This window comes from Musca domestica, unplaced genomic scaffold (genome assembly GCF_030504385.1).
Source record: "Musca domestica strain aabys unplaced genomic scaffold, Musca_domestica.polishedcontigs.V.1.1 16, whole genome shotgun sequence".
NCBI lineage: Eukaryota > Metazoa > Arthropoda > Insecta > Diptera > Muscidae > Musca > Musca domestica.
Window position 1 is genome coordinate 15,676,752 of NW_026712219.1, and position 16,705 is coordinate 15,693,456.

Here is a 16,705-nt window from a genome sequence, read left to right on the forward strand (position 1 = left end):
GGACCCTGGCACCAGAATAAATGCCGAATATTGTCGCCAAAAAATATTCTGGGGGGTGTATTAAAGCCTTGGGCACGCAAACATTGTTTGGTTTTGTGGCAGTTTTTTATCTCACCGTGTTATATTAGAGATATCCAGGCACTAAGCAATATTCAATTTTAAGATCACAAAAATTAGATTCAAAATTTGTCATTTCGTTTGTAACACCCCTAAATATTCGTCGTAGCCCCATAAATTATATATATTCATAATCAGCATAAAATTCTATGTCGATATAACGATTCCGCCTGTCTGTCTGTTGAAATATCACGATACAGTCCACATTATTTGGCAGAACAATTTGTATTGTGTCTAGGATAGGTGGTATTGAAAATAAGATATATCGGTCCATATTTTGATATAGCCACCACATAGCGGTACCTCCCGATATTCGGTATTTTGATGATTTTTACCACATATTTCCACGGATTTGTCTACAAATTGGTATTTGTAGTTCGCAATGAGTCCTAGCTCCGATTGCGAAACATTGTATGTATAGGTCCACTTTTTGGTATGGCCCCCATACAACAGCCTCACCCACTTTATGTTTTTTTAAGTTTAACAGCATTATCCAAACGGTCTTACTGGTATTTATAGTTAAAAGAGGACACACATTTGAATTCAGATACTTTTATATAAAAACGTTTTCTTCACCCAATGGTGGAGGGTATTAAAAGTTCGTCCCGGTCAAACTTAATTTATAAAACCGCTGATTCTTTGTCGAGGATGTACCAGAAGGAGTTGACTTTGTTGGTGGAGGTATCAGAACCGATATTGCCAATCTCCGAAATCGTAAGTTTAGTAAAAATATTATGATGTACCAAATTGCACTCCTTTCAAGTGTTATTGTGCGCACATACAGACATGCAAACGGACATGGCTAGAATGACCCCAAATTATATGTTCTGAAACGAATTTCGTTCAAAAAAACTTAGAATTTACTTTGAGGCACATTTTCGCAATATACCTTCAGAAGCCATATGACTGACGATATAAAAAATTACAATTCGCGCCGATTTTCTATAGCCTCGACTATGTCCAAATGAATTTTTGGGTCTATGTGTCAATAATTATAAATATTGAATATATTACTTTGAAGATGTGTCCAGGGCCTTATGACCTCATGATTTAACATTTTACATCTTCCCTTAGGGCTACGTGAACGATAACGTCTATGCCAACAGTCCAGCATCGATTTGCGACCTAAAATATGGAATTCGTAAAGCTATTGAGGACACAGCGATAACCAGTAAAGAAAGGGCAAAGTTGGGCTGGTCCGACTTTATGATATGTGCATATATAGTAGAGCTACATATGACAAATATTTTTTATATGGGGAATTTAAGAGATTAAAAAAAACAACTATGATCGAAAAATCTGTTATAATTTAAAGCCGAAAGGAAATTATATATGACAGGCTTCTATCATATTCTACAAAATTTTAAGGAGTCATTTGTGTCGGAACCTATATTCATCAACATCCATCCTATTTGAGCTGTTATTACACATTTTAGACACAATAAACGTGAAATCGGATGTAGATATATATTGGAGCTACATCCAAATCTGAAAATTTAGCAGAGGTATTTCTAAGCTGTAACTGATATTTGCACGAAATATCGTTGTTGTGGAGAGTGTTTTACGGGTGTGAGGAAGTAAATACAAAAGCGAATGAAATATTTGTATGAGACCCATTGCTATATCTTAACCGGTTTTCACCAAATTTCACACACTTTCTTCCAAGCTGAATTCGTTCGCATGTGCCAAAATCCATTCAATTCTGGCTAATATTAACTATTTGGTGCACCATAAACTGGAATTCGAGTAAAGCTATATATGGGAGCTATATCCAAATCTTAGCCGATCTCGATACAGTTTGGCAAAAGTATTTATAAACTGCATCTGATATATTTCTCCGAATATCGTTGTTTATGGCTGTGGAGGAGAAATTTAACAAATCGGATGAAGAATATATATGGGAACTATAGCTATATCTGAAAAGATTTCCATCAAATTTGACACACTTATTTCTAGTCTCAATTTGGTTGTATGTGCCGAATTTATTTGGTCTAATATTACACATTTGGTGCACAATAATCAATTCGGACGGAGACATTTATGAGATTTATATCTAAATTTTGACTAATTATCTCTATTTTCAAAAGGGTTATTTTTTGGGTCAAACAAATGACTTGCGCAAAATTTCTTCGGAATCGGGTAATAAATGCGATATGTACTTTGTTTACAAAAATATGATATAATTTTTAGATCCCACAAAGTGAGCATAACATAAAATTCTATATCGATTTAGCGTTATTTGTCCGTCGACTGTGGAAATAACTCTAGCTTACAAACGAATTGAGTAAAATTTTACTCGGATGTATTTTGCTGGACTGAAAATGGACCATTTTTTTATTTTTTAACATAGCACCCATCTGACTGTACCTCCAGATTTCAGGTGTTTTAGTTGTTTTAGTCACAATTTTGACTCGAATTTTCTGTAAATGGACAATTTATGTTTCCGGCATGCAGACAACATGCTTGCATAAAATTGTCTACATAGATTTGGTATAGTCACCATATTACCCATATCGGTATTCTCATAATTTGTATGACACTTTTGAATTGTGGTATTTGCAGCTTAAGTACTACCTCCAATAAGAGAAAATTGCCTATTCAAATTTGTATAGGCCTCATATAACTGTACCACTCATTCACCTTTTCGTTTAGGCCATATTACAGTAACACTTAATATTTGGAATTTTTAAAATTATTGCGACATTTAAAAAAAAAAAAAAAATCAAATTTCTTCCAACTGGTGGAGTGTATTAAAAGTTCCGCTGAGACGAACATGGCTTAATTTTGTGCTTGTTTTTCATGGACAAAGGCATTATGAAACAAATATACCTTCATTTATTTAAAACTTTTTTTTTTTGAATGAAAAATAACATATCTTATTGGAAAATCCTTTACATATGCTGCAGTCACTCATTTATGAATGAATCTTATGTAAATAAGAGATGTGCGTATTTCACAATAACAAATGTTTTTTTTTTGGAAATCTTAAAACTTGGGAAGTCATTTCCTTTGGCCGTGAAGATAAGTTAGTTTCCAGTCATTTTTATATTAATTTGCCAGGTTAAAAATTGCAATATTAGCGTCAGATATGTAGGTGTTTAATATGAACTGCATACAATTTTAATAAAAAATTTTTATTCAAGTCGATTACACACGAAAAATAAAATTGATTTATAATATGACACACATACACATGTTTAAGTTTTACAACATAACACACTTATTTGTTTCTTCAAAGCTGATATTTCTCATTAAAACGCGTTTAGATCAAATAAATTACATCGTATTTAAAAAACACGATTTTCAACAACCAAACACCCTAAAACACCGTAGACATGAAATTATTTTACACATTCATTAAATATTGATCTAAACGGAGTCATGAAACTGATTTAGAAGCGATTTGATATTATATTTTACGAATATTATTAAAAGTCGAATAAAACGCAACAGTCAGAAACTATTTGCTGTCCATTTCACATCCGTTTCTCCAAAAAATTACAATATTTGATTATTTTTCATCACTTTTGTTGCTGTTGTTTCTACAAAATTTCAATTCTTAACCTTCAATTTTACGTTATAACCCAAGTATCGAGTGGCATTACTTGAAATTACTGAGTTCGTTTTATTTCAGTGTTTTTTTTTTTTTCTTGTTCATTCATTAGGTCGGACATTGAACCCACGCATCCATCCATCCAAGCCAGCCAGTCAGCCAGCAAACCAACTATCGAGAAACACCACGAATGAATCCCACCAAGTAATTCACAATCTGTATACCACATAACCATCAGGCTGGCAGGCAGGCAAGCAGGCGGCGACGGCAGCAGTTAGCCACCAATCTAACCAACCAAGTCAGCCAGCCAACAGACTCTGCAATACGCCATTACTCTTTCTCATTTCTTTTGCGGCGAATTGATGATGGTGGCCATTCAAAAATCTTCCACAAAAATTCACCAAAAACATTAAATGTATTCACATTGGGGCTAAAAGATATCTACGCATTAACATTTAAACAAATACCGTGTTATTGTTGTTAATTGTAATGTTTAATATTTTTGTCGTCGTTGTTGATATTTTTCGTTTTGCAATGTTTTTATGAATTTATTTTTACGTTTTATGTGTGGTGTTGTTTTTTTTCATTTCGTCGTAGTTTCATTCATTTATTTTTTGTTGCTGCTGCTGCTGCTGGTGTGTGTTTTCTCACCAAATGAGTGTGTCATTACTTTGAAATTATTTCTCACGCTCTCTCTCTCTCTCACACACGTTCTTTTTTATTAGTATCTGTTTTTATGAGATATCGAAATTTATCTTGCAGATTAAAAATTTGTATCTCCAAAAATGTTGTTTGCAAAATTTGAGCGGCTCTTGTTGAGCTCGCAACAGTGTTGCACATAAACTTGTTAGAAAAAAAACGCGGATTTTTATATAAGTTGTTTTAATCACATATCTCACAATAATTACCCACAACTTGTTTGTATTTTTCGTTTTTTTTAATGACTGGAAAATTTCCGTATTATTAGGAACTCATTTTAATTTTTCCCTAAAATAAATTTCTTTGAATTAAAACGGCCCTTATTATAATACCTAAAAAGTATTAGTAATAGGTAGTGAAAATCATGCCATAGCGACATGCACATACATAGAATTAACATAAATCTTAAAATTCCTATTGAATTGTTGTTGTTTTCGATTAACTAACGAGAACCATGTTAATGAATGCCAGGTGTTTTCAACCCAATTATATGGAAAGGTAATTCCTGGGAAATATAGAGTGTGGATAACCGGCATAAAAAGTACTTCAACTGTTGGAATTATTTTGGATATAAAACGGTATTTTAGATTACATAACCCAAATAACCTGACATGTAAAATATGCTAAATAATGTGGTAAAATATTATAAAAATAATTTACTCAGAATTAAATAAGATATAATTAAAACATGGATAAAACGGGGTTTATGACATTTAACAGCCGATCTATCCATTTTCTTCTCTCTGTCTCAAGTTTCAAATACGCAGGACGTCCTTTCGGAATTAAATATTCAAGGCAGTAGCCAGGTTGTCCCACTCCGAAATGGTTACTTTCCCACATTTTTGGAAGTTTTATTTGACTAGTTGGGACGCCTAGTTTCAAAATGAAAGTAAATTTTAATTTTGTTTAAAGTAAATTTTGTGTAACGGCGTTTTTTTGAATTCAGATATCCTATACGAATATTGAAGATTCGGCTAGAAAAAGTTTCTAGAATGAAAAAATAGAATTAATTCCAGTAAAACTTTTTCATATTCTTCTCATAGATATTCCAAAGTATAATACAAACCCGAAAGTCAGTCGGTATGCCTAAATGAGAAATGTAAAAAATGCCAAAGCAGTTTAGTGGGATAACTATGAATGAAACCGCATCGAAAATAAACACAAACCACTGTATGGAGATTATACAAAATAGTACAACTCTCTTGACTTTTTCCGAAAGAGTTTTATAAAAGTTGAGGCAATTTTGTGGAAAATTGTGTCTGAAACCTTTAAAATTCCAATAATGAAAAAGTCCGTAAATGGGTTTATATAGAAATATGACATAAATTATATTATTCTTTACAAACAAGGAGCGATAACGTTTTGACAAGCTAAAATTAAGATCTTAAAATTAATTCGGTTAATAAATGCTTATAATCGGAAAGTACCGTAATGGTGTGCTCTTCCAAAGCATTTATCGATCCCGCTTCTTTTTCGCTATCGAACATTCAGTCAAAATTTCAATGCCTTTTCACAAGTCATTGATGATAGATTGTTAAGTTCAATCGACATTTCAATGAAAACATTACATAAATTGGGATAATGCATCGATTTGTTCCAAAGCGAGTAAAAGTGGATTTCATCAAGTTTCTAATTGAATTTCACACTGTTCTGCCTGGAGGAGTTTGGAACTGTCTGCAAATTTTTGTTTATTAAAAAACTTAATTAAACAATCCGTCCAAAATTGCATCATAAAAAGTGAGAGAATAGATAGACGAGATAGACCCATAGTTACTTTTGAGGATCCTCATAAAATCACATTCTGACTCGTTTTTCTGACATGTTTTTGTTGTTTTTTTGAAAACGAAGTACAGGTCTCATTTTTTGCTCTGTCAAGATGGAGTTTTGCACAAATCATTTTTGGCCCAAAAACTAAACCTATTGAGATAATCGTCGGATTTATATTTTATTGTGAACAGAATATGTATTATTAGCCCAAATAGGATGAAATTTGACACATGCGATCAAATTGAGCAAGTGTGTCAAATTTGATGAAAATCGGTTCAGTTATAGCTCCCGTATATATCGCTCATTCGAATTGTTATTTTTACTCCACACAGCCGTAGTATGCACTGCCTAACAACGATATTCAAGGAACAATATCAAATAAAGCAAAAAATATCTTTGCCAAATTTTACCGACATCGGTTAAGATTCAATATAGCTATATATCCGTTTTTAAGTTCCTCACATTTCTTAAATGCACACCACAACTACGGTATTTGATGACAGCTATCGGATACAGCATACAAAAAAAGCTCTGCTAAATTTAATAGAGGTCGGTTGAGATTTGGATATAGCTCCCATATATATCTTCATCCGATTTCAGGCTTATTGTGCACCCAATGGCTAATATCAGCCCAAATGGACTAAATTTTGGCAATTTCGACAGAATTCATCCAAGAAACAGATACTTCAAATTTGATGAAAATCGGTTCAGATATAGCTATAGTTCCCATATATATGTTTCATCCGATATGGGTTCATAAGTCCCTCGAATTATTAGTAATTTGAATGTAAAATGACACCTACTTCATACTTGTTAATGGTTGTAACATTGGTAACAAATTTTTGAGACAATCACAATACCGTAAGATAACGAAACTACATTTTACTGAACGGAATACACTTCCCAATTTAGTTGACCGTTTTTCTAACAAAATTTTGTCACTTTCCTATTTAAAATTGTAAAATTGTGTAGACACGACTCTTTTTTGATTTTTTTTTTCTGATGTTTTGTGCAAATAGTTGCAACAGTTGAAGATTTTTGCACACAAAGGAACGGAGTTTACCATTTTAGTAAGAATATTTCTTAAATTTATTTATTCTTTAAAATAGCGTTTTTTATCCAAATACGCAAAAACCCACCAAAAACACTGCCCAGTTAGCAACACTTGCTGAGAGCCGAGAGAACTGAGAAGAGCAACAAACGGCATTAGGGAATAGTGGTGTTTTTTTTTTCGTTTATTTCTTCATTCTACTAAAATGTTTTGGACGAAGAATGTAAATAAAAACAAACTAAATAAAAAACAAAACATTAATTTTTGGCCTATTCCCTTTTGACATTATCTTTCGTGTTTTTGGGCAAAACAATGTTGTCGCCTATTCTTATAATTAAATAAAACTAAAATGAAATAATAATGTGAGTGCCACTGCTACTCTCCCAGTCTCGCTGAGAAGATAAATATTATGGTGGGTTATTGGTGTATGAGTGCAAAATACATTTGTTGTATATCTTCTCACTGAGAGCATACACCTTTTCTTGTTTGACATGAAATCAAAAGGAATAAAAAAAAACAATAGTAAGTACAGAACTTGAGGGGGCAAGCATTAAAATGAATAATTTTGTTTCTCATTGTTGTTTTTTTTTTTTCATTTGTGGCACAACTGTAATAAAAACAACAACAGAAAAAGAGAAGACACCATGAGTTCAAAAAATTGGAAAAGATGACAATGAGAAGTAAAGTACACCACCATCACATGAACGGACAAACAAACGAAAGAACCCGCCGAATGGTGTGACAATGATATGTATGCATAAGTATGGTACCATCCCGAGAGTTTGGTGGATTTGTTGTAAGTGGTGTTGTTGTAGAAGGAAAAACTGTAGGCAAAGGAAGTGGCAACAACAAATAAACAGACAAAGAAAATCCAAGAAGGAGGAAACAGCAATAGTCATAAGTAATAATATGGCCAAATGAAGGAATGAAGAATGGAAACAAAAAGAGGTGGTGGTGGTGTGGCTGGTGTTTCGTTTGGTCGTATTGTTGTATCTGTTAAGATTGTTGGTTGGCTGGCTGCTTATTCTTCTTCTTATTACGCGCAACGCAAAACATAAGATGACGGCGAGGATGTTGCACAGCCAACCATACCCAGCGTACAAACACACACACACACACCCAAACACACTCACTGACAATACACACCACAGCGAATAACACATCTGCTGCTGAATACAATAAAATAGCTTGTCGTCCGTCATTGGTGTTGCCGTGTTGTTTTTGTTGATTTCTTTGCCGTCGTTTTTCTTGAGTATTGTTACAATTCAATGCACTCACAATACACACACTTAAATCGAGGCACTCGCCACACACAAACACACACACTCACTCACATATTTCAATCCAAATGAGAGATACATACACCCATTAGAGCAGCATTTAGCAAAGCTAAATATTACACCAAAAACACACACACACACGCACAGATGTGACACCAACAACAATGGCCAGCCAGCCACCAGACCATCTAACTGTGGCAAGAAAATTGTGAAAATTTTTCGCATTTAATGATTTTTCCACAAAGAAAATTTGTTTAGTTTTTTTCCGCCGTTTTTGTTTTGCTGAATTATTTTTAAAATAAATTTCAATTTCGTTATTGTTGTTGTTGTTTTTATTGTATTATTTGCTGAGTATATCAATTTTAATTGATAGTTGTTGTTTTTGTAGGCTTTGGCTTTTGTTTGTTGGTTGATCGGACGTACGGTCGGTCGGTAGGTAGTTCGGTATGACGGTTGGATAATAAAGACAATTTTAATGGCTAGACCAGACAGAGGGAGATACAATTTTCTTGGAATTTCGTATTTTTCTTCCTCCTCTTATTCTTCTTCTTCTTGCACCACCATCACTTGGGCCAGTATTTCTGTTTCACTCATTCATCATCAATCAATGATTCTTTTCTTTTATTTGTTGTTATTTCTTCTAGATTTATTATATATGGGTATGGAGTTTTATAAGGCGAATTGAAAATTTGCATTTTTTGTTAATAATATTTTATGGAAATTTATAATTTGAAATAGGTATTTTCCCGGTTTTAGGATCTTTTACTTGTCGGCTGAAATGTCCACAAATTATTTTTTTTCTGGAATTCTTTTTCTTGAGAATTTAATCAAACGCCAGGTTTTTTGCAATGCTTGAATGAAGCCGGATTCCACAGAAATAAATTCACAGTCACATTTTTTCGGACTTTCAAATATTTTACAATTTTTCACAAAAAAATAATTTAAAGAAAACATGTATATTTTTTTATTTATAAACCTTTGCGATATTTTCATTCAATTCATTCATTGAATTTCATTTCATTTTCAATAACCATTTTTTTTTTTTGCTTTTTAAAACAAACCATTTTTACACACCTTTTTATTGTATGGCTGGAGAGAAAAATATAAACGAATAATTTTGGGGGTTGTTGTTGCTGCTCGAAAGGAAGCAGACCACAAAGCAGAAGTTAGGTTATTCCTTGGGTTTACGCACTTTTTTCCACAATCAATTATTACTGGAAATTACTTCATTACTTTTTAAAATTATTTTTCACTTCACTTTTTTCCAGACATTTATTTCACAATTCTTTAATAACTTCTTGTAATTTTTTCTTCTTCTTCTTCTTCTTTCAATATGTATTATTATTCCTTTTGTTAATTATTTTAGGTAGGTATTTTATTTTATTATTTTTTCTTTATTGTGCGGGCAACTCTTGTTCTTCACTACTACTGACAAAAGAAAAGGCAAGCAGGCAGGCCACCGTTTCAAAGAGCAGCAGCAGCAGCACCACAGCAAAAGGAATAAAAATTGATGATGATTTCCGAGAATATTCGAAATGCGCGTCGCATGTGTGTTTACTTTAGTACACCAGCAAAGTATCTGACGGATACTCAAACTACTCCAATACTATTGCTTCTTGTTGTCATTGTATGCTGCTGCTGGCTGGCTGGCTTGCTTGTTTGGTGGTGCTCAGAGAATGAGCAAAGCCAAACAACAAAAACAACAGGCAAGCCTGCCATCAAGCAACGAACCAACGACGACGACGACACACAACCAACCATCAAACCAACAACACCGACCAGAGATGGACATTTATAAATGCACTTGTTTTTTCTTTTCTGTGGTGAAGAAATAATGATTGGTACATATAGAGAAAAATAATGAAATAAAAATTCTAAATCGCGTCGACTTTTTTAATTATTTAATAAATTAAAAAAAATAATATAATAAAAACTAGCTCAAAAACCAATTTATAGAAACAATTGTTAAAAGTTATACGTATTTTTATACCCCACCTTCATAAGGAGGGTATATTAACTTTGTCATTCCGTTTGTAACAGGGTGAGATAAAAAAAAAAGAACAAAGTCAAACGACATAATTTTTAATTTTTTTTAAATTTTATTGAATGAAAGCAACAAATGACGGGAATCGCATCAAATTTTAGAATAAGTTTAGATTTGTTCGAACTGGTCACCTTTGGCACGAACTATGGCCTTCAAACGGCCAATGAAACCCTAATACGCTGCCCGAATGTTACTCTGCGGCCCATTCCGGGCGAAGCGCTTGCTTGAGGTGATCGACACTTTGGTATTTTTTAGTGCCAACCTTGCTTTCCAAAATACTCCAGACACAATAGTCCAATGGATTGGTATCCGGAGATTTTGGTGGAAATTGTGCGCTGGAAATGAAGCGAGGAACCTCATTTTGTAAACATGCTTGGATGGCGCGTGCTGAGTGCGATAGTGCTGAGTCCTGGTGAAGTGCCCAAGGCTTTAATACACCCTCCAGAATATTTTCGCGATAATATTCGGCATTTGATCTGATGCCACGGTCGATTAATACGAGCGGAGAACGACCATCGGCGGCCCACACCATCACCATGGCCGGCGCTTGGGTTCTGGTGGCCAACCGAAGGTGCACATTTTCATCTGACCTCTTTGGCAAATAAAAACGATCATTTTGTTTGTCTACAAACTGCTAGACAACAAATGTTTTCTCATCGGAGAAAACCAAATTCGGCAGTTCACTACTTTCGGCCAAGCGAGGCAACTCTTTAGCTCTCTGGAATTTATTTCCTTTCTGTTGCGGTGTAAGTTTTTGCTCTTTTTGGAATTTCAATGGCTTCACCCCGAGCTCATTTTTAATATTTGCCGAATGGAATATTGCGATATGTTCAGCTCACAAGCCATTTTTCGGCCACTGCGACGGGGGTTTCGATCAAGTCGCTTTTCTACTTTTCGAACCATTTCCGCTGATGTTACTGTTTTCTTCCGTCCACTTTCTTGGCGTCGGGCTACGCTGTCGGACGAGTGGCTTAGAAATGACAGCAGTCTTGGTTGCAGTTTTTTCATCTCACCCTGTACATAGTTGAGGGCATATTAAATTCGTCATTCCGTTTGTAACTCATCGAAATAGTAATTTTAGATCTAACAAAGTATATATATTCTTGATCAGCGTAAAATTCTAAGACGATGTAGCACAGTCCGTCCGTCCGAATTAAGATAGGAAGGTAAAATTTTGCACAGGTCAGTCTTTTGTCTGCAGGCAGGTCAAGTTCGATAATGGGCTATATCGGTCCACGATATCATATAGTCCTATATAACGGTACCCCCGATATTCGGTATTTTGAAGATGGTAGAAAAATTATTCAATAGAATTTTCCAAAAAAGAAGTACAAGGAGTTCTTTTTGAGTACTTTACCCCCTGGAAGAGTATTGTTCATATAAGTCCACGATATGGTATATCCCCCATGTAAAGGTATCTCCCTATATTCGGTATTTTGATGGTTTTAGCTACATTTTTCAATGGACTTGTCTGAAAATCCGCACAAAATGTTCTTTCTAAGAAATTTACTTCAATGATAGTTAAATGAATTTGTATAGTCCGCAAATAACGGTACCTGCCTATATTCGGTTTTATGATGATTCTGGCGACAGTATTGGAATTGTTTTCAAATTTCGTATGTAGAGTTCATAATGGGTAATACAGTCCATGACAGAAAATTGTGTATGTAGGTCCAGAACTTCGTATAGCCCTCATATAGAGGTACCTCCCTATATTCCGAATTTTTATGATTTTAGCGACATTATTCACTGGAATTGCATAAAATTTCGTATTTTAAGTTCCTAATGGGCACTACAACCGGTGACAGAAAATTGCCTATGAAGTTGCAGGTCTTCGCATAGCCCCCATATTTCGGTACCTTTTGGTGATTTTATCTACATCATTCACTGGATTTTTTTTTCAAGTTTCGAATTTGAATATTGTAATGTTGTACAAAATATTGCTGAAAATAACAACACCAAAGAAACAGACCTTCTAAAAATTCGCTCGAATTTGAACAGACAGTGAAACTCGCTCGAATTTGAGCGGGATCACTCCTGGGAGCAAACAAAATAGATAGGTAAACTCCGTAAAAGAACTTTTACTCTTCGAGCAAGCCTACTCACGAGCGAGTTTCGCTCCCGAGTGAAAACGAGTAAGTCTGTGCTATGATAAAAAGTTGGGCGTGAGAAGCCAAAACCCTTTTAGTGTTTAGATCTACAAATCCACATGGAGCTTTTACATACCAGAAAAACTGATGCACGGTGACATTTTGAGACAATCTGAAGTTTATTCGGAAGAAGAGCCAATTTTACTATAACGATTTTCTTTTAAACAAAAATTAGATTAGGTTGAAAAGAGTGGTTACCTAAGGTGCAACAATTCCTAGCAATTTTGTTTTGCGTTGTATGGAGATAGGAAGTCATCATTAAACCGATTGTCTGTTAATCTCAGCACTATTTACTAAAATCGAGTTATTTGTTTGTTTCTCATTTGAGAATCTTTGTGTATTTTTTCTCTCGTTCTTCCATAGGAATATATAAGCCTTCTTTGGCCAACCTAAAACTCGTACTACCTCCTGCACCTTGGACTTTTTGATTCATGTCTCTTACAACTGTGGCATTTTTTCTGGGTGACCTGATACCCACAAGATTCGTCTTTTCCTCTAGTGGGTGAAAATGAATAATAGCCTACAAAGCTCTCATCGATATCAGCGACACATTCGTTGGACTTTTAGAATGATTCAAATATTTTACTTTTTATCTATTGATAAACCAACATTGCAATGGGGCGGCCCTCTCCGAAATCGACTATTTTTAGATTAGTTTGTTTCAATGTGTTCGAAAGCTTAGTTTTACTGGTGAATCGTCTTGATCTGATTCAGTCAGCATGGCCGATTCTGCACTCCTATAAGGTAGATTTGTTTTTTTTTTCGCCTCAAAAATCGATTATAATTTTTACCCTCCACCATACACCCGATCAGAACAATTGATTTCGCGTCTGTCTGTTGAATTCTAAAGCATTTGGAACAAAGATTTATGTTATATGTAGGCTAATGAATATTCAAAATGGGCTATATTGGTCCGTATTTAGCTATCGCCTCCATATAGCTGTACCTCGCGTTTTCGGTATTTTGAAGGTTTCTAGAACAATTTCCAACCAAATTGGCTGAAACTTGACCATTGTGGTTCTCAATAGGTCTGTTCTCTTCTGGCAAAAAATGTTCGATTCAGGTCCACTAATTGGTATACCCCCATATAACGTTACCTCCCGATTTTCGGTATTTTGAAGGTTTCTGGCACAAGCCCTTTTTATTTGTTTATGACATCTATTGACTTTACAAGTTTCTTTTGTTCACAGATTTACAATAAAATTTGATCTAGATTTTTAAATATTTTTCTTTTCACTCTATTCCCAAGAAATGAAGTATTAAGGAAGATTTTGACTCAGATTGGAAACAACATATTTTGGCCCTTAACGTGATCATTCAAAAATTATGATTTGTAGGAGAATTTTACATAAACTCACACAAGGTACGACTTGAATGCACCAAACACGATATGTATGTATCTGGTACCTCGCGCACATTTTAACAAAATTATCACATATCTCATATAAAGTGAAGGAAGTAACCAATATTTATATCATATTTTTTAGGTCCGATACGAAATGGACAATAATGGCCCGTTATTTAGGTACCTACTCTATAGGAGTCAACAATTCGCATAATAATAACAGAAGTAAAAATATATTTAAATAAGCGAACATTGGCTAAGGGTATACATCAGTTTTTAGCAATTCCGCTATCCCATCTCTGCAACAAACCAAGCGAAAAATCCCAAGTAAGTGTGGCTGTGTGCTTAATGAGTATAAATCGTTAAACCCAGGGAGCGCGAGCGTGAGCATGCAATGCTAAATGAGTGTGTTAAGAGAAGTACAAAGGCAAACAGTCAGTGAGGCAGGCAGCCATTCAAGCAAGGCAAGCAGGCAAACAGTCAAGTCATACAGCACAACAGTGGAAATAATAGTGGACAGACAGACAGAAACATAATGTGACGATTACGGCAAAGTCAAGCTAGCTATGATGGCTAGGCTAACACAGGCTGGCTGGATGGCAGGCAGGCAGGCAGGCGACTGCGGCCGCATCATTTACAACAATAACAAGACCAACACCACCTCGCCGCACAGGAACAACCAAAACGATGATAATAATAAGACCAACCGACATGCATGGATATAAAATACAGTACAATATCTATCCATCTAAGCCATAAGTCCCCTCTCCAACCAACAGCATCATATCATCGGCAACAGCGGCAATGGCAGTAGACAAGAAGACAATACTACACACCACACAACAACAACGACAACAGTCAAATTCAATTCATTTCAATTCCACCAATGCTTCTGCTGCTTAGGCCAGCCATATTTTAGTACTTTCGTATCGTCATCGGAGTACATGCTCTCCGATTTTTGTAGCAAGAAGAATGTTATCCAAGGCGTCGTCGTCGTCGCCGCCATCGTCGTCATCATTATCATCTCGACATTGTCAAACGGGCCAAAAATCCATAAACTGTTCAATACACAAAGCCGCAGATACAGAGCAGATAAATGCCTGCAACAACAACAACAACGGCAGCAATAATAATGAGCAGAACGATGGCAAGCAATTCGATGGATAAAACAGAGCCACAAAAACAACGACAACAGAGATTGATGATTGATTGACAAGCCGAGTTTCTTGAAAATGAAAGAAAGAAAGGCAACTTCTTCGCTGCTAAATCCTTTGAAGAATGTATGGTCGTGTTTGAACCCTTTGACCCTTCATCCCAACAACACCGCCCCGACAACAATTGTCAGACAAGATATAAAGTAATAACAACAAACATTAAATAAAAATAATACAGTTATTATTATTTTAAAAACAATTCGAAAAGTAATAAAGTAAATCCCCATACTCTCGCGCTCTCTCTCTCTCTGCGATGACGAGAACTCACAAAAACACGCAATAAAATGGTGCTCCTCTCTTGGATTTAGTTGGGGTAGTGTTGCCATTTTGCGTTTTATTGACAATTAGAGCTATACAGCATTGTAATGTTAGAAAAATACAATATAAGTCTTAAAATATTATTTTTGCTCGCAACATCAGTAGAATTAAATAATTTAACATATAACACTAGATCTGGCCAAATCGAATAAAAACTCCACCAAATGTAAATAAAGCTGCAATTTTAACACATTTTCTGCTGGCATTGATCGTAACGTGTACTATACAAACTAGCAAAAAGTTAATGTTTACATGTAAAACTTTAAAAAAATTAAAAAAATAAACAATTTTGCAGGGGTTCCTCCTTTCATTTTTAAGATGGCCTCCTTTTTTCAAACAATGATATTGAGCAAAGACGTAATCAAAAATAAAGCTCACTTCAACCTTAAGAAGCTGGCAATGGCAAAATCCAGAAAATGCAGATTCAGTAGCTTCAGAAAAAATTAAGCTTAGGTTGGAAAAAATTGATAAGATGATTTGAAATCAGGCGAAGAATTTTTTTGGAAACGGTTACCATCCAGAATTAATTTCTGTAAGAGTAACAAGTAAAAAAGCTGTAAGTTCGGCTGGGCTGAACTTTGAATACCCTCCACCATTTGGTATAACTTTAAAAATTTTTAAAGAAACAAAATCCGTAAAAATTCTGTTAAAATCTTAAAAATACCGAATGTAGCCGTATATTATGGTCTATACGACGACGTGGACCTGCATAGGGAACTTTTGTCACAAGCTATTACAACATTCAAATGCGAAACTTGAAAAAAATATGTTTATAATGTATCTAAAATCAATCAAAATACCGAATATAGGGAGGTACCATGGGGGTTATAAAACGTGGACCTGCACAGACAATTTTCTGTCATAGGCTGTAGTATCCATTACGAACTTCAAATACAAAATTTGAAATAATTCCGGTATATAATGTCGCTAAAATCATCAAAATACCGAATATAAGGGGTTCCTTTATATGGGGGCTATACGAAGACTTGGACCTACATGGCCCATATTCTGCCTTAAGCCGTAGCATCTATTACGAACTTTAAATATTAATTTTGAAACAATTCCGGTAAAAAATGTCGCTAGAATCATCAAAATACCGCATATCGGGAGGTACCGTTATATGGGGGCTATACGAAGACGTGGACCTATATGGTCCATTTTCAATAC

The 16,705-nt window shown here is 34.8% G+C and overlaps 1 protein-coding gene across 8 annotated transcripts in view; it reads right to left on the reverse strand.

Moving 5' to 3' along the window:
• The window catches only part of LOC101892503 (uncharacterized), a 247,949-nt gene that overhangs the window by 40,131 nt on the left and 191,113 nt on the right, over nucleotides 1–16,705 (reverse strand). Inside the window, exon 1 of one of the 8 annotated variants that reach the window (XM_011294740.3) lies at nucleotides 9,542–10,127. The exons of the other annotated variants lie outside the window; for them this stretch is intronic. The gene's annotated coding sequence lies outside the window, so the exon portion shown is untranslated. Of the gene's footprint in view, nucleotides 1–9,541; nucleotides 10,128–16,705 lie in introns of those variants that run through there. 8 annotated transcript variants of the gene reach the window in all.